Consider the following 26,440-nt stretch of genomic DNA (forward strand, 5'->3'; position numbering starts at 1 on the left):
TCTTTTACCAATATCGTCACCAATGTATATCATATTTAGTCATTTCTTGTTTTTTAAATATCTCATATACATTGTATAAATGAATCTAATGCAACACTCAGGGAAAAGAAATTTAGCTGTGTTTTTGTTCATCAGATTGGTGATCTGTAGGTGATCCTGTGTGCTCGTCTTGGAGAGCTGAATATGTAATGGGAGTTCCCCTGAGACTACGCTATAGAAAGAAAGCTGCACAGGAGCTGCATGGGCTCCTTGTTGTGATAACAGAGGCTTTGTAGGAAGAGACACATGCAGCATAACGAACAACCCCCCATCGCTGGAGCACACCACTGTTTACACGCACCTGTATGACCATATAACAATCAAACCTGACGCATTAATATGCAACATGCCCTCCTCTAACGTCCTCCTCCCTGTTTTGTGCTCACCATGTACCAAACGATGAAGGTGCAGTTACTGTACCGGGAGGCAGCCCAGCCCTGTGCAGCACGCGTGGGGCTGTCTAGCCAAGGCCACTCAGATTGCATGCATGCTTTATAGCTGCATCAGTATGCTACAGGCACAGTCCTGTGTCTGCACTGCTCTCCTCTCCCTCCTTTGGACCATCTCTTCTTTGTGCCTCCCCTTCAGTTTGCTGTCTTGCCTCGATCGCTTCCTCCATGCTCACTTGGCTCTGCTACTCCTTCTGTCCTTGATTGCTTCCTTCAATAGTGTGAAACAGAGTCAGTTTGGAACTTCTTGCTATACGACAAAGAGGATGATCATATTTCTCTATTTATTTATTCATTGTTCTAGCTTGGAATAATGCGAATTTCATTTTTTTTTTCTCCATTACAAATGAACAGATCTCTTGACTTTGTTCCAGCCTCACTGCTGGCTGGGCCTCTTTGGTGCAAGTGGAGGTCTAATTATGCCATTAGGATTCAGCTGTATTGGCTAATGTTGTTTTTCTGCTTCCTCTCAGTTTGTATTGTATCCAGGGGACAGGCCCATTAATTGCCCTGCTGATGGCTGTCATCATCCACACTGTTCTATGTCCAACACAGGAGGTGTGTGTGTGTGCGTGTGGGGGTGCGCTTGTGTGTTTGGGTCTCAGCAGTCATCAGATGGGAGGGTGCTCAAGTGTGGAGGACTCATCATAGGTTATTAGGAACATGCAGGGGGGCCATCAAGTATGGGAAAGAGAGAGAGAGGATAGTTCCTCAAGTAAGCAATTGCTGGTCCTGAAGTCCTTCCTATAGCAGAGTCTTTGATTTTTTTAGACATCCAGACTCACACATTTATTAAGTCTTAATGTGGACTTGTTTTAGAAGAGACTGAATATCATGCCACAAAACAGTGACTGGAGCCGGTCTCAAATTCATGACCCATGGTTTTTATTTTTACTTTGTTTTTTACAAGCTGTACTCCTCCTCTGCTTTGGCAACATTTTGTCAGTAGTCTGCTAGTATTTGACAACTTTTGCTGCACAATTGACATTTTTCTTGGAACAATCTTAACCTCATCTCTGATTTCGAGGAAACATCTTTCTGCCTATGCACACTTTCAACAGTTCAGTTTTATTTTTTAGGCCACTTTGCATTAAAATGCATGTTTCTGTCCATTATTATCATATGTACCATTATTCTCCTAATCTTTCACCGCACTTTGATAATATCACCAAATTGTCAACAGGAGCATGGATTAAATTCGCTTATAAAACTAGGTCAAATGATGCTGTCTTCATGCATCTGTGTGCAAAAAAGTTTGAAATTAAAGAAGAATTCATGCAATATCTCTTTTTAAAGGACTATTTTGGTTCTAGTGGCCTTTATTTCACATTAGATTGACAGGAAAGTGGGTTGCAAGAGCTTGGGAAGACGTACGGCAAAGGTCAACAAGCTGGGACTTGAACTCGTGACGGCTGTGACGAGGACTGAGGCCTCCGTTCATGAGTCGGACGCTCCGCCCCATGCGTCACCGCTGTAAAATCATGAGAACCGTCACTTGGGTTATCCATAGTTCAGTGCTGTTTGTGCCTCCAGCCCCAATCTATTCTAAGTTCATTGTAGCATCATCAAAGTAGTATTTTCATTCATAGCTTGTTTTCATCGCACAAGCCACATCAGACAACTGTTTGCATGAGATCAGCTCCCCGACCAGAATGGACTAATGGATAAAACATGGTTGGTCTTAACTGCACATAGATGACACATAAGATAAGCAGTAGACATATAGACCTTAAATGGGATGATCATTACACAAAGATATACTTGCACACACACACACAGTCACGTATTACTGTAATGGTCTTTCATAGACCACTGTTAATTTCCTGCCAAGCATCCTCACATCACACAAAGGCAGATAAAGAAGGAAGGATAAAAATCTGGACAGCCAAGTACACCATGATTAATTCATTTCATATTCTGCTTTCTCCATAATACATGTGGGATTAATATTTAATATTTTTGTGCTTTTTTCTTTTTTTTTTTTACACAACTCTAAGATAATTATGTGAGAAACGTGTTGTGATTGTGCACGTTTGGACACGTCTTGGAAGTTCTGTATTTTCTAAATTGCCTGATTTTTTTCCTTTTTTGCACTTACAATGAACTTTAATGTGGTGTTTAAGAAATGGGAATGAAGATCAAGAAATAGAATGAGGCAACGACTGACCTACTGATGACTGGGCTAGAAGAGGGCTGTACAGTTAGTGCATCCTACATGCAGATTAATGTGGGGAATGAAAGTATTCCTGACAGTTTTCTGCTGTACATTATAGCAGCACATGAATAAACAGAATGAACCTCTGTTTATTTCATGATGTGTAATGAACAGTTATTTATTTAGTTACTTTATAGGTGCAGTAATAAATATGTTGCATTATGTTTATGGCCTTTAGCATGAAATAAAGTTGAACAGAAGAAAGTAGAAATAATGACGGATGTCCTAAACACAATACTTTTACATAATACAGGATTAGCAAGAGCAATAAGAGTCAATGGTCATTTCTTATATTTCTTCTCAAACGACTACTATAAATGCCTTTCTGCTTTCCTGTGAACATTTGTACAATTAAACGTTTCTGAATCCATCTACAACAGCCACAAGCTGATGAAGTGCTGAACTGCAGCAAACATCGCATATTTTACGTCGTTGCACATTACAGGACAAGCTTCACTCATGTTTGTGTTGAATCTGTTTGCAAATATGATTTTTTTCTTGTCTTGTTCTGAGAGGTGTGTTGGAACAGTGGACAGATTTGTCTGAGACTGGGCTAACCTTGGTTGCCATCTTGTTTCTCAGATTCTGAGTGCATTGTGTCATTTTATAATTATAAATCTAGACCAACAAAGAGCTTCATTGTAGGGCTGCTTTTATTCAACCTATATGATCCTCAAGCTTGTGTTAGGAAGAACTACAGCATGTTCTATATTTGTGATGACGACATTCAACTTTATATTTCTGCGTCACCACTTAATTATAGTCCACTACACCATGGGCATAAAATGAATTAAATTGGTTGGTCATAACTTCCACCAAGTTACTATAGAAGGAAAAACAAGACAAAATTAGAAAATATGGCTGAAATGGACACAACTGGGCCAAAAAGCACAGAACAAGCAGAAAAGCAATAAATAAGCATGTTAAATGTTGCCTCACTTAAGAGAAGTGCATTTTGTACTTCTGATAAATTGGCAACATTTCCACTAAAACAGCTTGTATATCACTGTGTGTGAGATTCAATGCGGTAAACAATCCCCTATAGAGCAAATAAACTGCATGATTAAAGTAGAATGGCGGTGTGGAGTAGCTACTGCTGCTAATATAAATATGAGATAATGAAGGGAGCATTTTTAACTTCATGTCTTGTCATGTACTCTATTAACGAACAGTACAACCGTATTGGGACCAAGAGCGTGGCATTCAGTGTTCACTAATATTGGATATCAGGACCTCTGTGATACTTTGCAGTGATGTCATCATCATCACAGTGTGGGAATTAAATTTCAGCCTTCTGCGATTTGTCCAAAACAAATACATATTTATTAGCCAAATTAAAAAAGTAGGTTAAGCCATCAACTTCACTCTCAATTTCAAATGTCCTACATGCCGAGGTGAGAGACTCATCATCAGTACTGACATACTAACACACTAACACACACACACACACACACACACACACACACACACACACACACACACACAACGAATGCATATAATAATACACATGTATTATTGTGCATATGTATGTATTATTTGGTTGTTTTTATAATATCTGATTATCAGTTGAGAAAATGTTGCAGCAGTGACACATTTGCTCCATTATTATAATTGATCATTTTAATTATATTTAATTATTAGAATAATAAATGTATCATTTATGTTCAATATAATTAAAAATCTATTTTTATTTTGTACATTTAATAGAAATTAAATTTAAAATGTATGTTAAATTTTCAATATAATACAGTCATATGGTGATGTACTGTATGCACCTACAACACTGAAGCAGAGGGCAGACACAGAGCAGGTAATAGATGGATTTGTATTTACCAAGACGCAAAAGAAAAACTATAGCTGAAATATTTTAAATCACAAGTTAAATCTATTTAGAAAAAAAGACCCACCTTGTATGAATGTGAGATCAGTGTATAAAGGGAAGCCTTGATGTGCCTTCCTGTTTTGCACTTTGATGTAGCAGTAACATCTGCTAGGATTCAGCATGCAACATGAAATGAGAGCTGTGGGTCTGATGGTGAAGTTAATTAGAGTCCAGGTCAGTCACCTCCTGACCCACTTCCACCTTTCCTGCCTTTGCATACCCACTCCTCTTTCATACCAGCTCCTATGACTGCTAATAGCCACATTCTGAGCAACATCCTCTTTGCAGCACATTTTCCTTGTGTACTGGATGAGGACTCCCCCCCCCCGTCCCCCCTCCTGCACCCTGTCTATTTGTTCCCACCATGTCTCCAATTAGATACTCTTCTACTCATCCTTCTGTCATATCCCTCCTCTCTGTATCCTCCTGTTTCTCTCATCTGATGCTGTTGGAAGCGGGTTGTAAAACAGGCCGCCTTACCCAAATGGAGACGAGCCCTGCGGTCACCATAGTTTTGTTACTGAGGCAGAGCCACATTATTCTCTTTAGTCCGCCTGCGCGTACGCTTATGTGTGTATGTGTGCAAGTGTGTTTTTAGGCCGCGCTTGACATTAGCCTCGCAGTCGCAGGTAATGATCTCATCTCCCCGCTGGTGACTAGAGGCACACCAAGAGAATTACACGCACACTGTGAAAAGGAAAGATGGGGAACAGAGATTGGTATTGTAATGGTCCTCTAATGGGCGACCTGACAAGTGCTTTTTCTTAATGTTATACCTCCCTCTCTCCCTCCCAACCCCCTCTCTCTCTGTTTCTCTGTTTTAGGGGCTTTGTCCTTCTTTGAGGAACAACAACATGGACACCAGGTGTGGTGAAGACCAGGTAGGCATTCGCTTCTGATAGGTCAATGTCATGTCTCTTTTCGTTTTCAGCATTACACAAATTGAGACAGACTGTTCTCCCACCAAATCCATGTTTTTATTCCTCCCACACTGTAAGATGTTGCTTTGCTGCCCTATGTTCAGAGCAGAATAGTTCTATCAGCCTCACACAAGCATCTGGTTTTCTCAACTATTTATGAAACAAAATCCCTAGAATGGATTTAATATCTTAATGGGTAATGTTAGGCTTTTGTCTATTTAAAGTACGGTTACCCCAAATATTAAACTTAGTAATTTAGTTGTCTTTTAATGTTTGCAAAATGAAACAAATTGGTGACCTTCTTGTTGAATCATTAAGTAGTGTCTTACTTTAGTTATTAGGAGATCAGTTTTAGAAGTGGGGCAGCAACTGTCACATTTCCTGATGATGCAGCATTGCGACTCATTGCGACTCCTCAGTCAGCAATGCCTATCTACCAGCCCAGTTCAGTACCAGAGGTAGCATTTTCACTGATCAAAGCTCAGGTTTGGCTCAGGTTTACACCACAGGATCACTACTAAGGTTCTGCAGCAGATCTACTGCTTTGTCATCTGGGCAGAAATATTTTAAATGCCAACACTGCCAGCATGTATTGGTTGATGAATGTATCTCTGTCGGTGCATATTCTGCTTGTAAACTTGCAGCTGTAAATAATTCATCCATTTATCTAGAGGTCAAACATTTCATAAGAAATTGCTGTAGTTTTTTTTCCCCTGCAGATCAATAATGGGTATAGTGCCCAGCATCTGTCTTGAAGCACACAGACTCATGTAGCTCTCATACATGGTGTATACCTGTTGTTTCTGTCCTCATGAAGCAGAAAGACAAACACTGTCTGTGCAGGGCACAGAGGGAATGATTATTGCAAAACGTTGCACTGAAAACAGCTAAAAATTAAAACTTACATGGCCAAACACTGTAATTAAAGTTGCATTAGGATGTACCATATTTTCTTTAACATGCAGGAAAAAAACCAAAGCAACACACTGTATGTTTTTGAAGAGGGAATAAAGTTATAACATGATATAAAGATTTTTAAAAAGTAGATTTTGCAAATATACCTCCAGTGATTAGTTTAATTTTGTTGAGTAGTTATTTTGCATTTTGTATTTCACTTCCACCAGGTTCTTCCAATTGTTGCAATTTACAGCTGCCCATCCTTCTTAATTAGAAGTAATTGCCATATTTTAAATTCATCCTGTTTCCGTACGCGCCCATCAAATACTCCTGGTTTCTCCATGTTTGCTGTCAGATCCTCTCCTAATGTTTGAGTTTTTGTTTTTTACTTCTGACTTCTGATTCATGTTATTTTTTTGTAACATGTAGCTTTCGTTAAGTATAACTAGTAAGACGTATTTCAGTGCCTCCATTCTATCTGAGTGCTCAAATCACCAGCGTTACAATAAATGTGTCAGATATCAGATAAAAATCTATTTTACAAGAGTTTACTTAAAACAAGGAGTGTATTAGGCAGATATTGTAATACCATAAAGGCAACCTTTTTGCGTAAGTGACCAAAATACCACTAAAGAACTAGAGTTGCATGTTGCTTCCTTCAGAATCGCTGCAGCCTGTCATGCTGAATCTAGAGCACCTTGACAGACGCTGCATTAAAAAACATAACATAAAAGCATTTTCATAGCCTTGAATCCACCTGCTCTCAGATCTGATGGTTTTTTAGCTTTCTCTCTTTCTCTCAGACATGATGATGCCTGTACATTCCTGGCTTTCTATTTTTCTATTTATACCCACTGAGATGAACAATGAGCCTCAGGCTCCCCTCACTCACCCACCTAAGTGCACACAGGCTCATGCTGGCACAGAAACACACTTTCTCCCTGCAGCACAAGTATACATATGTGGCGAGTTCAGGCTGAGGTGGAGGTTAGAGGGTTTCATCAACTGGGTGTCTGACCGTGTGTTCTTACTTAATGCAGTTAGCAGCTGCGTGAAGCACCAGAAAGCGCACTGAGGACTGGAGTTTCTGCTGTGTCCTTGCTTGCAGCCTCGTGCTGCACGGCGTCAAAGGGGAAAGCAATTGTGAAAATTTAAGAGCGCTTTGTTTCATCATTTGGCAGACATGGACGGCTTTGTAAACAGGAAAATGTTATAAAGTTAAGTAAGAAGTTTGTTTTTAATATCCACAGAATCTCAAAGCACTGTATAACACAGATTAAACAAAAATCACAAACCTTTTTGTGCAAGTGATTTAAAGTTTGTCAGAAAAAAAAGGATCACATAAAATCATTGTAAAACAAGGTTTTCAGCTGTTTCTTTTAAGGCATCTACAGAGTCAGCAATTTCTGATCCACATCTAATGAGTTGCACACTTAAATGCCTGGCCTTACTTTAGTTTGTAGCCTCGTATGAAGAACAGCTAACAGATTCAGTCTGTGGCGGAGGGCAACGAGCAGCAGTGTGTTTGATAAAAGCTGACATGAATAATCGGGATCCTGACCATTTAGAGCTCTGAAGGTGAGTGCAAATAATTTAAAACTATTTCTAAATTTTGCTGGGAACCAGTGTAAAGAGTACATGATTACTGCAATGTGAGTTTTTTCTTTTTTCTTTTTATTTTTTACTAGATTTAGTCAGGAGATCCATTGGTGCATTCTGAGTGGCTTGGAGCTGTGAGAGCATTGATCTATCCAGACCGATAAATTTGCTGTTACAGTAATTTAAGCATGATGCCACAAATTCATGTTGTTCTAAAGGGCAAACCAGATCATATAGTTTAGAGATATTTCTTAAGTAAAAGAAACAAGAACAAGAAGTGGAATTCTGTCGGTCAAAGCCTAAAGCTGAATCAAATCTCGCTTTTAGGTTTTGCACACTGAAGATATCGGCTGATTAAACAGAAACAACAACCTACTTGACTTTTAGAGCGTAGTTCGGCAGCAGCTGTGCTCGGGATCTCTGTCTTGTTAGTATTTAAAATAAGAAAATTGCTGTAGAGTCAGGCACTAAGCTGGTTTACGCAGTGGCTGGTAAAGCTTGAAAGAAAGAAATCAAGTTTGTCAAGTTTATTTGTGTAGCACATTTCACCAACAAGGCATGATTAAAAAGAAACATGAGCCAAACAAAAAGCATTATGTAGCAGTGGGAAACTAACGAGAAATACTGAAAAGTGTCAATCCAAACTAGAATTAGTTTATGTTTCACTTATTATTAATTTATTTTCTAATATAAACAGGTGGGTTATTAGCCTTGAATTTTTCAGTTTTGCAGTTTTCTGGATGTTTGTTCCAGATTAGTGGAGCAGAAAAAGCAAATGTTGCTTCTCCATGTTGGGTTCTGGTTCTGGGGGTGCAGAGTAGCCTAGAACCAAAAGACCTGAGAGGTTTGGAGGGTTGATATGACAGCAGGTCTATTTTAGTGCTAAGCCTTTCAGTGGTTTATAAACTAACAGAAGTATTTTAGTGCTTATTTGTCTGAGCTACAGTACATGGAGCCAGTGTAAATGAAACTGATTGTTGTGGGCAAATGCAGTGGTGATGAACTACTAAACCTTGTTTCAAACTCACAAGTTTAGTTATTGAACATTCTTCATGGGACTCATCCTCCAGCACCATTGATTAAAAACAGTGATGGTTTCATGAGTGACTTTTTTTCTTGCACTAAGCTTCTGTCAAAACAAATGGTGTAAATGTTTATATTTGTTAACCAAAGGACTTCTCGTTTTGAATTCCTTCTTTTTAGTGTAGGTCTTAAAACTTTAATTAACTCCAGCAATCAAAAAGCAATTAGCAGCAAGCCATTAACCTGCCTGTTCTTTGTGACCTCAACTAAAAGGTGTGTTTGTCACGTAAAATTCACACATCGACATCGGCCCATAAGCTCAAACACACATTTCCAACGCAGAGGGACAGAAAGAAATCTGGACTACTGCTGTGTAAGTGAACCTGTTAAAAATGAATGACAACAACGTCCCTGGGACATAGCTCATTCTGCATTATTTAAAATGTTGGGAATACAAGAAAACTGCGTCTCTTTGACTTCTTCCACCTCCACTGGGCTCCTTCCCTCTTCTTGAAGTTTAAGCCTCTTTCCTCCAAGCAACACACACACACACACATACATGTACACACGTTATTTAATTCCCTTGACAATATGTATTTTCTCTGCATGATGCTCAGTAACAGCAGGTTCTCTATAAATTTGGACAGGCATTAATTTTCTACAGTGCCTCGTGAAAGTTATTTCTACTAAAAACAAATGAAATTAGAAAATTGTGGCATACATATGACTTCAATCCATCTTGCTTTAATCCCCCTGCATAAAATCCACCTGTCTAAATTGATATGAGTTTAAATCCAGCTGTTCTGGTTCATATGGAACATTAGTGAACAAGCAGCATCAGGAATGCAGCAGACAGCTGTGGAGGAATTGATAAAACAATTTCCCAAGCTTTGGACATCTAATTGACCTCTGTTAAATCCATTATCCAAAAATAGGAAACCGTAATGTACAAGTGTAACCCTAACATGGCTCCCCTCATAGTTAAATGGGGTGAGTAATTATTCAATAAATTAACCAAGAAACTATGGTCCCTCTGGGGGGAGTGCCCATGTCGCCCATATCAGAAACAGCCACTGTTGTGAGGTGTTACTCACTTCTCGCCAGGCCCTGTATTACTACACGATGCACAACACAGAATCGCAGAAATTATTGGATGACTGGAAACTTGTCTGAAAATGGAACAAAAATCACAATGTGTATATGTCCATCCTAAGAAAACAAAACTTATTTCCTACATTGTCTCTCTGTTAAACTAGCTGCCACATTACAGACACCTCTAGCTGAAAATATGGACAGTGGGGTTTAAATGTGGATTTAGAAAATGCTTTCCCAATACTATCAAAAATTCTCCAGCTTCAGAAGAAAGTCCTCCAAACCTTATTTAGTGTATTGACCACTCCTTTGTCAGTGTATCACAAAGAAGTGGTCAATATGAAGACGGGGATAAGCAGGTGTTAACTTAATGCAGGGTTAGAGGTGTGCTGGATGTTTTGGATTTGTTTATCATGTTTAATTCAAGTTGTGGGAGACTTGAGTCTTGACTCTGAATTGATGTGAAAGACTTGAAAGTTAAAATGATTCCTTAACTTTGCTGTTGGCCAGATTATGTTTCATCTGAGGACCTGTTTTGTGCTCATTAACAAATTAAAAAAGAAAACATCTGGCTCATTCTTTGGTCTTGAGTAATGCACCTTTCAAAAAAATTTGGACATTGCCTTGGTTGGTGGGGTTTATTAAAACAATGGTCAGTGCTAATTATATTGTTCCCAATTGCATTGATTTGCAGCATATCTGCTGATCAAACAGTCCAAAACGTAGCAAATCTATTAGTTTTTCTAATAGTTACGCAACTGAAACAAAACCATTAATTATTTTTTTGCATTATGCAGTGTCTACAGTTGTAAAGTGAAAACGTTTCCCAGGAAAAAACGAAAGCTTTGAAAAACGAAAGCCTCATTAACGGCTTTATTTCTTGGACAACAAAATCGGCATTTACTCAAAATACACACATCGGCTGCTGAGGTGAAAACGTTGCTTCATTCAACTTTGTGTGAAGCCCCCTATCTTTCTCTGCCACTAACCTTTTCTAATTACTTTTCAGGCCTTAATTATGCTTCTGTTTTATTGCATGTGTACATTCATTACTTTGGTACATCACTATTGTTTATGCGACAGGACTACGTAAAATAATAGTTTAAATTTTCTTTTTCAATTGGATTCAGGCTTGTGGCTCAAAGAACCTGTATTGATTTTTAAATGACAAATGTATAAAAGTGCATTTTTTAACTTACAAAAAAAAAAAAAATCAAAGTGCTCACAAGTGTTCAAAATTGAAACATTAGCATAATAAACTTTGTAAAAGAAAAAAAAGACACCAACTGAGACATCAAGGTGTAACAAAATAGCCACCAAATATTTAAGTGATGACAAAATATCCAACAATTATTTTTTTGCAGCTTGTTCAGAGTGAGAGCAGTACCTTGAAATCTTACAAAACTGGCACCCTGCTCAGAGTTTTAAAAGCTCTTTCTGGTAAGCTGATCTGCTTGTGATTCGCCACATTAATGAATGACCACTTACAACAGAAATTGTAAATAAACTACAATCTTTTAAAGGCTTTACCGCATCATTGCAATATTTTATACTAGGTGTTCCTGCACTAGCTGCGTAAAACACATTTGCATTGAATGGAAGCAGCAGAAAGTCTACATGTAAAGGTTTTACAGCACTTCAGTAATGTAACAAATATTATTCCAAGGACATCTTCAATCACATTACTCAAACTGAATAATCTATCCACAGTTTTCCCACAATAACATGTCGTTTGCCCCGATAAAGTCACCTCAGTGTTATGCTAAATGCGTAGTGATGGGAATGGCTGATAAAACGCAGCTGTACAATCTATCAGCAATTTGGCTCAGACAATGCATAAAAATGAGTCTTTGTCTGCAGATAATTATCATCAGCAAACATTCATGAGGACAGTTTGGACAGACGGGTTATTGATTATTTAGTATGTTCCTGACAGAGGACACATAAACAGTAAAAACGCTAAAACAACATTTCTTTCACCCGAGGAACCTCATTGTCACAAAGAATCCGACTGGTTGCTGATTATGCCAGGCACATCTTACATTGCCACGGTCTAAACTATCCTGCGCTCTCAGCTATGTCAAGAAGTAAATTGTCATAATTCTGAGGCAAACATTTTTTTGAACAGGAAGACCATTTTTAGTTTAGGATGAGAAATGTGACTTTTATTATTCATCTACTTTTAACAAATGTCACTCACTTTTCTTATGTGGATTTTGGAGAAAAGCGTTGGTGGGCTTGTAAAACCAGTTTTTTGTTGTTGTTTTTTCAAGAAAAATCACCTCTACAAATTTAAGTTGCTTCACAGTTGCTTCATCATATTTTGATGAAGCAAGAATTTTGCGTTGCCAACACAATACCCAAAGAACTGTGGCAGCTTTGGCATCCCATACTAATGTTGAAACATCACTATCTCCAGGTTGTGGCAATTAAGAATCAGCCTGAAAAACTTGCTTTTTTTCATGATCTAATATCTTATTGAAAGGAGCTGAACATTATGGTGCATAATAGCCTACCTGTTGTTTTAATAATTCTATGTGAAGCTATTTTTTCTTTTGCCAACTTTGCACATGTGTGCTGATGAAAGGACTTCTTTGCTGTCATTGTAGGATACTTGAGAAAAGCAGGTGAACATTACAGTAGATGCAGCGTTCTTGTTGTAGCAACAAGAGAAGAGAAATTGTAAAATGGCAGGGTGCGTGAAGTGGGCTGGAGCGCCCAGCTGGCGTGGTTCCATTGTTGTACGCCTAGCACTTTTTCTTTTTATCATACTTTTGTGTACGATATCAAGTCTGCCCTTAGCTGTTAAAGGAATTGAGTTGAAGGGAAGTCACAAAAGTTGTGAAAGTTTGAGCCCAAAGGAGCACAGAGAAGGATACAAAGGGAGAGGAGAGGAGAAAGAAAATGTACGCATCTAATCAGTATAATGGATTAAACTTGTTAAAACCAACAAAGTTTTTTATGATTTCATCTAGTCATTAAATTTGAGGCACATGAATCAAGTTCACAACTCTGGCTCAGCTAGTTCATAGTGCTAGAAGACTTCATAGTGGTTCTGAGTTTAAGGTGGCATTGTATGAAGAAGATATTGGTGCATATTTGAGCCGAAGCAAGGAGTAGTGGGTTCACTCTATCATGATGTCTATTGAGTATGGAGCCTGGCAGATAGACGGCCATAAATTAATAGTAACCGGAGTCGGGAACAAGAAGCCTGTCTGCATAAACTTCATCACATCAGCCCGTAGTGATATCGACACAAGACAGCAAAGAAGTCAGAAGTAATTAGAATAATACCAGGCGGTATGTTCCTCAAATTTAAATTTTTTCATAAGTCCAACACTAAACTTTGAAACACTGGGAAAAAAAATGCCTTTTTCACACTTCCTGTTGAAAAAAAGTCAATCCTTAGGGCTCATATCTTGGGAAGCTGTGGGTTGATGTAAGAATTCATGCTAATAAATACAACCAACAACAGAACATTTCCCCAAGTGAAGCGTGCTTGGTTGTTCTATTACATAGAATGAAAGAGAATATTCAGGGCGGACCTCAAAGGGTCGACCTCGAGCAGCGGGTGGAGACGAAGACGTGCAGGCAGAATAATTCAGCTCTGACTTTGTAAAGACTCTTATTTTTCACATGCTCTCACTGAACGGCACACTTTCGAACCAAGGCAGACCTGAACAAAGTCACAGCACTGATCTTTTTTTTCCTGTTGGTATCATGAGTTGTTATTGACTGCAGATACCGAATGATATGAAGCAAAAAAATAGTAATAATAAAGGGATTTCTTTTTCACAAGACATCCCCATTAATGAAACATGATTAGGAGTGATGGATTCTCCCAAAAGGCAGAAGCCCTCAAAGATACGCACGCTGATAAAATCATAAACATTTGAGAACTTTCAGCAGAGCACATCTTCATATCTTGCCCTCTGCGAGTTCAGGCTCATGCATGCACACCAACTCCCTCTCCTGTACGTTGATCAGCATCACACAAGTCAACCTGTCACCTCTGATTTTTTTTATTTGTTCCTAGCTACTTCCCTGCTACTGTTTTCCATTTCTAACTGTATTTACATATAAAGAGTTCAGCTTGAACAACCTGTCATGATGTCTGAAGCTGCTCTACATGCGTGCACATCCATCGTTTTTAAATCTGCCACTCTTCCCTCTCGTGAACCTTCTCTCCTCTTCTTCACATGCTTTTTTTTTCTCTTCACATGTGTCACCCTCTTGATATGCCGATGTATCTGAGTTGCTCTCGCACACATCAGTAGTGTCATGCTTTGATAGCTGTGGGTGTGCTCTGATGTCTTGTCTTCTGTTCTGTCTGCTTCTTGCGCTACCTTTTTTCCTCCTATATTCTTCAAGTGTGACACATACACACCCCCGGACGCCCACACACACACACACACACACCGACACACACCTCCAAGCCCTCACCGTAAATAAATGGTCTATGTAGTGCTTTGCAAAAAATATTCATACAATTTGAACATTTTCTTCTTTAGAACCACAAATTTCAAAATTCTTTGTCAGGATCATAGACTAGCAAAAGGTAGCATGTATTTGTGAAGTGTAAACAACTTTTGGAAATGTCCTCCTTTTTAGCAAGTTTTCCTTGACTTGGCTCTTAGCTCTTTTTGTCTTCCCATCAACTCTGATCAGCTTTCTTGTGCTTTCTCAAATAAGGATTCCCCCTGGGCATGATGCTGCTGCAACTGTGTTCCAAATCGTACATGGTGTGTTAAGGGTGACTTGCAGTGTTGGTTTTCCTCCACACATAGTGTTTTACATGTAGGCTAAAAAGCTTAATTTTAGAGGTGCCATGTGGCGTAGCTGTAGAGCAGCGCCCCCGTATACACAGGCTATTAGTGCCGTAAACGGCCATCTGGGGTCCAATTCCCAACCTTGAGACTCTTCCAACATGTCATCCACTCTTCTCTCTCTGCTTGTTTCCTGTCGGATTACTGTAAATAAAGATGACTATCGCCAGAAACACTTAAACTACTCATCCTGTTTCCACGTCTGCTATGAGACAATCAGGTCTTTTCATGACTTTCTTCTCACTACTGTTTGATAAACTCTAGATTTGCAAAGTGCAAAACCAAAAGTGTATTTTTAGCCTCTTTCATGGGTCTCTCAGCTTCATTTCTGATGCATGCTCCTGCCCATCAGGTGTTCGGCCATATCTTAGTAGATTATTAGTTGTTTACATTTATGGATAAAGGATTAAAAACATGCTTTAACATACTTAGAACACAAAACACGTTGTTTTATTCTTCCACTTCACTGCACTACTTTGTGTTGGTCTATTACATAAAATCTTCATAAAATGTGTTATTGTAGTGTGATAAAATGTGAAGAACGTCTTGGAGTAAGAATACTTTTGCAAGTTTAATTTCATTGTAAAGACAATAGATAGGTCGTTGTGTTGTTGGGTCAAAGTGAATCTTAATCTTGTCAACAATGTTTCCCAAATTCACCTCCAGACGTATTGACATCTTTGAAGAGGTGACTGTCTCGTTCACAGCCATCAACTGATTGCAGTTGTTTGATTGCAATGTCATCTAGCCGCTCCAGGCCATTTCTGAATATAACAAGGCTGGCTAAGAACTGGAGCCTCGATTAGAGCTTTAATAAGGTGTAGCAGCTAATGTCCCATACTGTGTCCTATGGGTGTTGTCCTGTGGCTGTTGCTTTAGTCCAGCCGGATGATAATTTGTCTAACTTTGACATCACCAGTTCAGGAATAATCCACCAATATTTTTGTTTTGTTTTTTGTAAACAACAATTACACCCCTATCAATGTGAAATAAGAAAAAAAAAATATATATATATACTGTATATACAGTATATATTACATCCACCACTTTGAATTTCCATTAAAATCAATTTATTTTTCAATGTTTTAAAATAGGCGTGTTTAAACTAAAAATAATAAATTAAACAATGTTTAAATGATTAATTGTCATCAGGTTTTTCTACTCTAGGACCTAAAATGCTATATTTGATTATTTATTTTGCATAGGGCAGAATGCACTTACATTTACACTGAAGACTTCCTCGGGAAGTTAAACTGGAATAGATTTAGATTTACATTACAACATGACTTAAACTTAATTTAAGCTGAATGACTGTTTGGTTATGGCACTGGTAAAATGAATTTTCTATCTAATATCTTGGGCTGCTAAACTTATTAGAAATGCTGCCAGTGCTTTTCACTGCAACATGCTGTACAGATCTTCTCATCATTAATTTGTTGATCCACTTGTTTGATGTCTGATTTTGCCGCTTTGATGTCCTCATCTATATTTAAACACGTTTTACATTAAATCTGATGGCTGTGCATTCTGCATGACTTCCGGTCAACATGTTAAACAGTTTAAGATTTATTTCAGACTCCGATAATCTAACTGGTGTAAACCCGAGGTTCCACTGCACTGCAACGTTTTGCCGAGCTACGTTCAGGCAATTAGAGTTCTTCCTTTGTTGGTTTCAACGAGTTTGACCCGTTTTGCTGATTAGATGCATACATTTCCTTCTTCTCTCATTTTATATCCTTCTCTCTGCTCCTGTCTTTCTCTTCCTCCTCACTTTTTCCATGACTTTTGCAAATGTGTGGAAGTTAGACGAACTTTCATCTTGTACAACGCAGAGTCTTTACCCATCTGGACATTCGCTGGCAGATTTCTGTGTGCATTTGTGTTAGCGTGTCTTTGCATATGTGATTGCATCATCTCAGGTGTGTGTGTGTGTGGGGGGGGGGGCGTGTTCGTATGACAGGAAAGAGAGAAAATGGAGAAAACAAGCTGCTGGCTTGCCTTCATGAACATATCGGCTTTATCTGCTCAGCCAAGCTGAGACAGAGCGACAGAGACTGAGAGCAGAAGAAGGTAAGCGAGGGAGGCAGATATGCACAGAGGGAGATACGGCAGAAAAGGCAAAGATACTGGAGTGTGGGAGGGAGCCAGAGAGGAGGGCTTTACACAGATAGAGAAGGTAAACTACAGCCAGAGCTGTGAGGGACAAGATGACTTAAGGACAGAGAGAGCTGGAAAACTGCATGAGGTTGTCTGATTTCAAAAATGAAGGTTTTGAACAAATCAGAGGAACAGTGGGTGGGTTAATAATAAACGTTTTAAATAGGTTTTGCAATTGTAGTAGTAGATCTGTGCAGGAAGGATGTAGAGCTGCCGCATGCCTTCAAATATAATGTTGGAAAAAATTTAATTATTTGCTCCCCTGGTAAGATGAAAGAAAGCCTTGAAATAATAATAATAACCCATTATTAAAACAGGTTATATGACCTACTCATTTCTACATATTTCACACTGAAATATGTACGACAGCATGTTTACGCTACCTAAAAGTGAAAAGTCATACTGATGTCAACAAGAGACAAAAGCAAATATACTGACCTCAAGAAGCAAATGTTCTGATAAAAATATCTTGTCTTTCGTAAGTGGCATTTTGTAATTTCACATTGGAGATCAGGGAATAATCTGAAGTTTTTGCACTGACAGACTGCAACTACTCAGGTCTGAGCAAGGTTTGCTGTAAGCAGTCTCCTCAATTCGGAAGAAGTAGCTTTCTATTCATCCGACACACTTTGTGGAGGAAAATTCCCACTGTGGCCGGATAATGAGCCATAACACAAAGAAGACCGTTATCTAACCTTGTCAGACTGGAAGAACGGTGTGACTATGCACATTATGGCTCAGAGTAAGAAAAAGCTCTGTGTTTTTTTGGATTTCCTTAAAGCTACCGCAATTATCCTGAATTGCACTATGCCTTAAATGCAGCGACAAAACCCTTTGGCTGTTTTGTGCCTGCAACACAGCCAAAGGGTAAATATGTATAAATGCCCCAGGTAATGTAAAAAAAAAAAAATCTCCTGGCTTCTTGCCATTTACTAATATTTTCAGTGCTCACAAGAGCACTGAAAATATTTTCAGTGAGGCTGGTTGCATTGTTCAAGTAGCAATTCTAACATCTACCTGCAAAATCCATCTAGAACAGTGTTTCTCAAACTTTTTCAGGCCGAGGACCACTTACCCCAAACAAACACTCACAGACCACCTAACTTGAAATTGCCACGCAATATCACATCTTACTATGTACTACATATATTAGATATGAAAATATTATCCTCTGTACTCGTTGTCTTTGTACCTCCTAATATGAAGGGTGACTTTGTGATTGTGACCACAATAAGACCACAAACAAGTCTACTCGGGGTGTTTTGAGTTATTTACAGCATGGATTCTAAGCTTTCCAATGACAGAAAATACATTGAAATCAAAAACGTTATTTACTACGATTGTTGCGTGTACTATAATGAGAGCTATTTATAATTTAGAAGCATAATAATAGAAAAATATACTTGAGTTGCATTGGCAAAAACAAACATTTCCTTTCAGCCTGTAGATAGCCCAGCATAAATAATTTTATTTTGGGTGTTAAGATCCAGTTAGTCAGCATGGGGCGCAGCTCTGTCACCGTCTTGTGACAGATCTAGGTCTAGCCACAGACCTGGATCTGCTTACTCTGCATCGTAATAATGTTCAAAGACAAAAGTTCCTGCAACTCACCCTAAGAAACGTTCCACAGGTATCTTTAGGTTTTTGGTTTATTCTTTAGTGACCGCGTTTTAAGCCGCTTATCCATTATTATTTTTAAACACAATATTTTGGTAAGCTAACTGTAGCATCGCACTTTGAGCTCACATCACGGCAAATAAGTGGTTGTTTACATGCAGTACCTTGAGGTAGAAAGACTGATCTAGAGGTACCATGTAGTCAGACCAAGCACAAATGGATATATATTTTAGTGGCAACTAAAATATATATAGTTGCCACTAACATTTTCACAATCTGTCACCATACAACCACAATTTTAGGTGCATTGCACAACTGCAAATACCAAGACATGGCAATCCACTTGGCTGTCAGGGAAAGCAGAGCATTATTAAGAGAAGATGCCAAGAGGCCCATGTTGAGCTGCAAAGATCCACAGCTTACGTGTGTTGATCAGTGGATCAGACGGCAATTAGCCTTGCAATTCGTCTCCACAAATCTGGCCTTCATGAAAGAGTTTCAAGAATCCAAACCTTTTAAAAAAAACTTCCATAAGACGTTCTGTGCAGTTTGTCACAAGCTGTAAAAGCGAAAGGGGGTAAACATTCTAGAAAAATGTGCTCTGGACAAATGAGACCAGACTGAAACCAGAACCGTGTGGCAAAAGAGAAACACAACACATCGCTGCGGCCACCCCATCACCATGGTGATACATGGTGTAAGCAGGATCGTGCAGGTTAGGTTTTTCTTAAACAGGGAAAGAGGAAAGCTGGAAGAAAAGTTGGTGGAAACATGGATGCAGCTGACTACGGGACGGTCCTGTAAGAAAACTTAGAGGCTGGAAAAGACTTGAGACTTAGATGGAAGTGAATTTTTCAATCAGACAATTACCTGAAACATTCAGTCAGAGGAACAGAGGAATGATTTTAGATCAAAGCATATTCATGTTGTTCAGTGATCCAGTCAGTCCAGACCTGAATCAGGTTCAGAACCAGTAATAAAGTTGTAAATTTCAGTTCACCTATCATTTCATATTTCAGTTTCTAGATATGCAAAGCAGTTATATTTAAAATAAACAGATAAAGAAAAAATTATCCTGTAATTGCAGTGAAAGATTGTTCTACTCAAGATGTACAGCAAATGTTTATTTTTATTTGTAGGAACAAAATGTATTACTTTCACTTTATGATTACTTGCCACTTTGTGTTAAAAGTTCCAGAAAAATCCATTGACATTTGCAGCTGTATGAGGTTCAAGGGAATTGATAATGTGGGATCTCTCCCCACCCGCCACTCTCAAACTATGAATAAATTACATTGTGAAAGCATTAGTCTTTGTGTTTCCCCTTTGTTGCTCTGACTTTTTCGTAGTTTAGGATCTTTGTGCTGGTACAAAGGTCAGAAGTGATTTTTCTCAAACGCATGACTCACCTCTGATGGAGACTGCATGATTGCACTGTGGGTGGTGATCCAATCAATAGTGTTAGCTGAATGAGTGGATGAAGGCTGCATCACGACTGGTTATTTGGTGTCTCTGTCAGCGTGCAGTACTATGAATGTGTAGTGAAGGAGTGGGCGTGTGATGACGGTGAAGTCTGGACAGCACACTCATCTAATAAAGTACAGTCCAGACTCAAAGATCTGATAGTTCTCGTCTCTTCATCTGCACCTCCTTCTTAATTCTTCCTCATTATATGTCTCATATGTTTTCTAAACCCTTGGTTCCCTCCTCCTCCTCACTTCCCTCTTCCACCCTTGAAAGATGGAAATCAGGACAGTTCAGCAGCGGAGGGGTTAAGATGAACCCAGCTTTGTGATTGGCTGCCGGCCGGCGGTCTGATCCAGCCTACAGAGAGAGGTAACCAGGCAACCTCAGAGAGGGAGAGGAGAGAAGAGGGGGCAGAGGACCGGGGAGTTAGAGCAAGAGAGGAAAAAAAAAGAAGCGCTGAAAGAAGCCTGACATAGTTTTGTAAGAAAATGTGGAAAAAGATGTAAGGGAGGTTGGGAGCGCTCTCCCCGGGATGGAAGACGGGATTACTGGCCCTGCTGAAACACACTGTGGATGTCTGAGGAACGCAGCAGGAGATAACGCGGGGATGACTGGATTCTTGCAGCCTTTTTCTCGAAATGGGAACTAACTGTGCCCAGTTTCGCTGTAGTGCAAAGGTAAGTGCGCAAACGGCCGGGAGTGAAGCGGAGCCGCCTAAAGACTGCTGTGCAGAAAGTGTGCGCACTTTAGACGCCTGTGGATTCAGTGTGCGGGGCTCCTCTCTATCTGCAATGAATTATCCACTACTACTGCTGCTGGTGCATCGGGATTCTACTGCGCTCATGTGTGTGTGTGTGTGGGGGGGGAGGGGGGGGGGGGGGAGAGTGTGTGTTTGGCGGTTAAAGAAGAGTGACCCCCCCACTCCCTCCCACTGGCACAGTGGTCAGAGTCGTTTGTGTGTCTTTCGGCGGGAGAAAAGCTGCATTTTGGCGTGTGTGGTGACGGGACGCCCCCTCCCCTTCGCCTGCAGATCCAGCCGCACTTCCTGCGTAATAATTTATAATCAGGCGAGATAATCTTAACTTTGTACGCCCCCCCCCCCACCCCCACCCCTCTCCTCTCAGAGACTCAGCGTTACTGATTACCAGGCTCTTCAATGTTCTTCACTGGATGCTGCCACTGCCTCCAGTAGGGGGGGAAAAGTCTTCGGGGCCAGGGCAGGCTGTGTGCGACTTTACAGTAACCTATTAAACCTCGTGGCCTTTCTTTATTATATTTTCTACACGGGTTCACCCTTAATCCTGGTTGTTGCATTATGTGGCCATAATGCGCCTACAACTTGCAGTGGGAAAAACTTCCTTTACGCGCCCACTGATTCGGTTCCTGGCCGGCGCACAATGGGAGCAAGGTGAAACTGACCGAAACGCGGAGGTTACGTTGATGAAGTTTTAGTGCAGAAATGTAGTCAATGGGCTGTGGGCCGCAGCTGCCTCTCAGCCACCGGGTCTTGGTTGATGGAGTAAAGAAGGGTCGGGGATGAATGAGCGCAGCACCGACCAGTTTGCTTTAAGGGGGGCCCATGCAGGCTCCGCTGCAGCTAAAAGCCGCATTAATCATGAGGCTGTGGCGCTCTGCAGACCCTCACTCTCTTCTCTGCTTCTGCCTGCAAGGCACACGACCCGCATCAGCTGCAGATGCAGCATGTACCTGCTGTCGGCACACGGCTGAACACAGAATCCCCGTTTAAAGTCTTTATTGTGAATTCCTCTTAGAGAACCACTTCCTTTTTTTTTTGTATTGAAATAGTTTTATTTTTCAGAACGTTAAATTGTTGTTACTGCTGCTGCCTCTACCAATGATCAATTTTAGATTCATCCAAATCAACTCAATAATTGGACACATGTAGTTTAAAACACGTGAACGTTTATCAGAATTTTCTTTTTGCGAAAACATTCAATTAATGCTGTTAATAGGCCTTAATGTTTACATTTGTGTTCAAAAAGGTTATTTAGGATCAAATTCTGTGAAGTGTCTAACTAAAATAAAGGAAGAGCTTTTACTTTGAAAGACCGGAAGTGTTTGCTTAACATTGTATGTGAATAAAAACAATTGGATTGAAGTTAGGTGTATTTAGTTCTGAAATGACATGAAGTGATAATACAGAGCTCAGTTTGAGAGACGTCCTGTGGTTATTAAGACAAAACTAACTTATATGTAATTTTTTAGCAAGATAGAGAAGCATACTTTAAGTAAATAATTCCTTAATATTGATGAATAAGTACTAGTTTCATTGGCATATTTTTTAACTTATAACAAGACATTTTTCCCACATTATAAGTTAATTTGTCTGCCAATAGAACTAGTACTTTTTCATCAATATTAAGGAATTATTTACTTAAAACAAGCCTCTGTTTTACTGAAAAGTTAGTTTTAAGTTAATTTGTCATATTTCAAGTGTAATAAGGTATTTGCACTAGAAACTAGACCAAAATTACTTGGTAAGATTTTGTGTTTTTGCAGTGCGACTCTCGTTGTGTGTACCGTTTCCATGACAACCAGTTATTTGTGTACACTGTGATAAATCAGGGGACATGAATCGTTTACTCAGCTATTCTACATTAACTAGATAACATAAAAACCAACTTTCTTTATGACACTAAAGTCTTTCAAGCTCAAATTGGTTTTGTGACCTCATTGTGACATGAAGACTCAAATCCCCATCTCTGATTATACACTATTGATCATAGTTAGGGTAGCCATGGTTGAATCACTTACTTGCAAGAATTGTTCTTTTATGAGATAGCCTTCAATGACCATTCCCTCATAAATCAAAACCTAATTAGAGTAGACTAATAATTGGTATTGTTTTCATTTTTGCAATAAACATGATTTCATTTACTGCCGTCAGTGCGCTGACGTTTTTTATTACCAGCTACATATCAGGGTTTGCTGCCCTATTGTTTCAGCAAATTTTCAGTAAAAAAAAAAAAAAAAGCCATTTATTCTCCTTATTTTTTCCAATAGTCATCAGAGTTTAGAAATGGATACAACTATGGTGAAGTAAAATTAAGACATTCGGAGCATTTTATATAGAAGCTTTTGTTTAAGCCACCAGACCAGAGTCCACATTACATAAATGTGTGTTACACTCTACCGTTCATGTGCGACAACCCCAGTCCAGTGCCAGTGGTAACTATCAACTGAGTTCATGACAAACATTTTGTCAGCTTCTCCATGGCAGTAAAAACTGATTAAAAGCAAACAGGATTTCACAGCGCCCCCTTTAGTGTTCCTTACAATGTACACACTAAGCTCAATATAATCCTAACATATGGCTAATCAAGGTTACTGTGAATACCTCATTAATGTTTTACTGTGAAATACACTTTCAGGGATGGGTTTTTTTAGTAGAAAATGAGAAAAAAGTCAATCTGTTGCTCAGAAGCATTTTACTAAGTCTGCTATGTATATAATTGTTTCATTCTACACTAACTGATTAAAACCTGGAAAGATTTTTAAGTATTTTTCTATTGCAGTGGTGCTACTTTGGAATGAAGGAGAAGAGCAGATTACTTATTCCAGTTCTTCCAAACAAACCTCTTACTTCTGCCTGTATGGGCCCAGCTGGCGACACCAAGTTGTCATAGAAACCCACAGAGTATTGTGAGGAAACTCTAAAAGAAAACACTGGTGCAGGCCCTCTTTCTCTTCCTCCTTCAGTTCTCCTCTTGGTTTTGCTCCATTCACGGCCGGTCCTTTTTCATTTTCAGACCAGTTGAAGTTTTCAGATCGGCCTACTCTTACAAAACAAACTGTTACAATTTAGCCATCGAAGTTTTGTGTAGCAAATTGTACACATTTTATTTGCTATTTCAGAGTAGAAATTATGTAAGTTTGACAACCAAAGATTAGTTCACTAAATAAGTTACATTTCAGCTAATTATTAAACTCATATTTATCAACCTGGCATGTAAATCTTTTCCCAGGCAGTCACCATTAGAGTTAGATCCACAGAATGTGTGACACTGTCACAGTATCAGTCTGCCAAATCTATATCAAGAACTACTTGAACTGGAGTAAATATCTGCTATATTATTTCAGTATCACATTTTCACTTTGTAAATATAACATTATTGGATATCAGATGTCAAATATGCAAGCTAGCACTGTTGCTAAACTAATTAAAGTGTAAGCTACGAGTAAGTTGACTCACTGATTTGTAATACAAGCCCCATAAACATATTGGCATCACTGTGCTTGACTATAATGTTGGTCAATTTAATTGCTGAAACATATTTATCTTGAAATGTTATTTTATATTGTGCACCTTTGCTATCACAGACCGCACAGAAACTTCTCTGACCGTCTTTGAGTGTTCAGGCCTTTTAACGAGCTTCATTCACTTAAATCCTGACCATGCTGTGGGCGTGCATGGCTGCTTTCTTTCTAGTTCAGTTTAATTGGCTCTGATTCTTTAGTTTGTAGAAAACAGACCAAGGAAATATGCAGGACAATACACGTTGAATGAATTTTTAACTAGACAACACCCACTGATTTTATTTTGTTGTAGCACAAACGGAAGATGATAAAGAGCAGAGTGGTGCAATTCTTCTCATAACAAAACACAAGTTTGACTGCCGTCTCATAATTGTAGCCCGGCTGCTGTTTTTTTTTTTTTTTTGGCTCTGGTACCCTAGTGACACTTGTTGCTATGGATACAATTCAACACTAAAATAAATTGACAGCCTATTCAAGTCACCTGCTCAATGAGACGGCGGCTGTGTCTCAGCGGCGTTCTTCAAAAACACTGTGGTGAAAACAATGAGCAGGCAGCTGCAGTCAAATTAAAATTTGGAAGTTAAGCTAACGATTACAAATGTTGTGATCTGGAGGTGGAGAAACAAAGTTGTAATTTTTCTTTTATTCTGTCAGTGACGTCAAATTAAGTTAAAGCATATATACAGTACAGACCAAAAGTTTGGACACACCTTTTAATTCAATGAGTTTCCTTTATTTTCATGACTATTGATATTGTAGATTCACACTGAAGGCATCAAAACTATGAATAACACATGTGGAAATATGCACTAAACAAAAAAGTGTAAAACAACTGAAAATAGCCCTTATATTCTAGTTTCTTCAAAGTAGCAACCTTTTGCTGTGATTACTGCTTTGCACACACTCTGCATTTTCTTGATGAGCTTCAAGAGGTTGTCACCTGAAATGGTTTTCACTTCATAGGTGAGTCCTGTCAGCTTAATAAGTGGGATTTCTTGCCTTATACATAGTTATGAAAATAAAGAAAACCCATTGAATTAGAAAGGTGTGTCCAAACTTTTGGTCGGTACTGTATGTAAAGTTGTTTTGGCCCCATTTCAAGAAACATTCTGAATCTAAAAGTGAGTATTTTTAGGTTTAAAGTAGCTGTAAATTCATCTTTGACTTTCTCTGCTTCACTTTTGTGCAAAACTATCCTCCGTATTTGCAGAAGTACATGTGTGAAAACGCCTGTCTGTCCACTTGTGGCCTCAGAGTTCGGTCCAGTGCATAGCAGGTGTCCCAGTGACGCTCTGACCCTCGACTGAGCAGCGCTGAATTCACCTCTGTATGGAAGACAATTTCATACAACCAGTTTCATGTTCTCCTTCAATGTGCAGCATTGCTGAAATGTTTAATTTTTACACTTATGAGACACTAGCAGACAGTAGAACAACACGGTGCACTTTTGCTTTGCTGTTTGCTGTATTCTAAACTTGCTGTAACAAGAAAAGTATTGGTATTTTTCAAAAATTCCTCGGTTAAACACAGAGGGAAATAGAAGAATTGAGTGGCTCTTGGCTGGCTGCCATTTCCATTGATCCACTTCCTCTGCAAGTTTGTGTGTCTGTGCTTATGGCTGACATTTTCCTAGATACAGGAAAATGTAGATATAATTGGCATCAGGAATATCTTCACAGACTGTTGGGACTATGTCGGTGTATATCGAATACCTTATTATTTACTGTGAAGGAAATTAAGCATCTCTTGAAATAAATAATTACTTGACTAAACATGGATGCATTTTTTAAACCTTTAGCTATGATGCATTTGCCCTTTGAAAGTAGCAGTCATGATTACCTGTTGATGATTACCAGGAATGTCTGTTGAACGTTCATAAAGGAGCTAATATCTCTTTAGAGTGTGCATCTTTTTTAGAAAACCTAATCTGTTCAGACTCGGATTAGGATCTGTTGACATTAATGGTGTGCAAAGGCACG

At 39.1% G+C, this 26,440-nt stretch overlaps 1 protein-coding gene across 12 annotated transcripts in view; it reads left to right on the plus strand.

Moving 5' to 3' along the window:
* dab1 (DAB1, reelin adaptor protein) overlaps positions 1-26,440 on the plus strand; it is a 247,618-nt gene that overhangs the window by 123,639 nt on the left and 97,539 nt on the right. For 10 of the 12 annotated variants that reach the window (XM_023339482.1, XM_023339479.1, XM_023339486.1 and 7 more), the window contains exon 1: positions 20,584-20,860. The gene's annotated coding sequence lies outside the window, so the exon portion shown is untranslated. Of the gene's footprint in view, positions 1-5,409; positions 5,467-20,583; positions 20,861-26,440 lie in introns of those variants that run through there. The other 2 variants (XM_023339480.1, XM_023339481.1) reach the window with 1 other exon arrangement.

This window comes from Xiphophorus maculatus, chromosome 9 (genome assembly GCF_002775205.1).
Source record: "Xiphophorus maculatus strain JP 163 A chromosome 9, X_maculatus-5.0-male, whole genome shotgun sequence".
Taxonomy (NCBI): domain Eukaryota; kingdom Metazoa; phylum Chordata; class Actinopteri; order Cyprinodontiformes; family Poeciliidae; genus Xiphophorus; species Xiphophorus maculatus.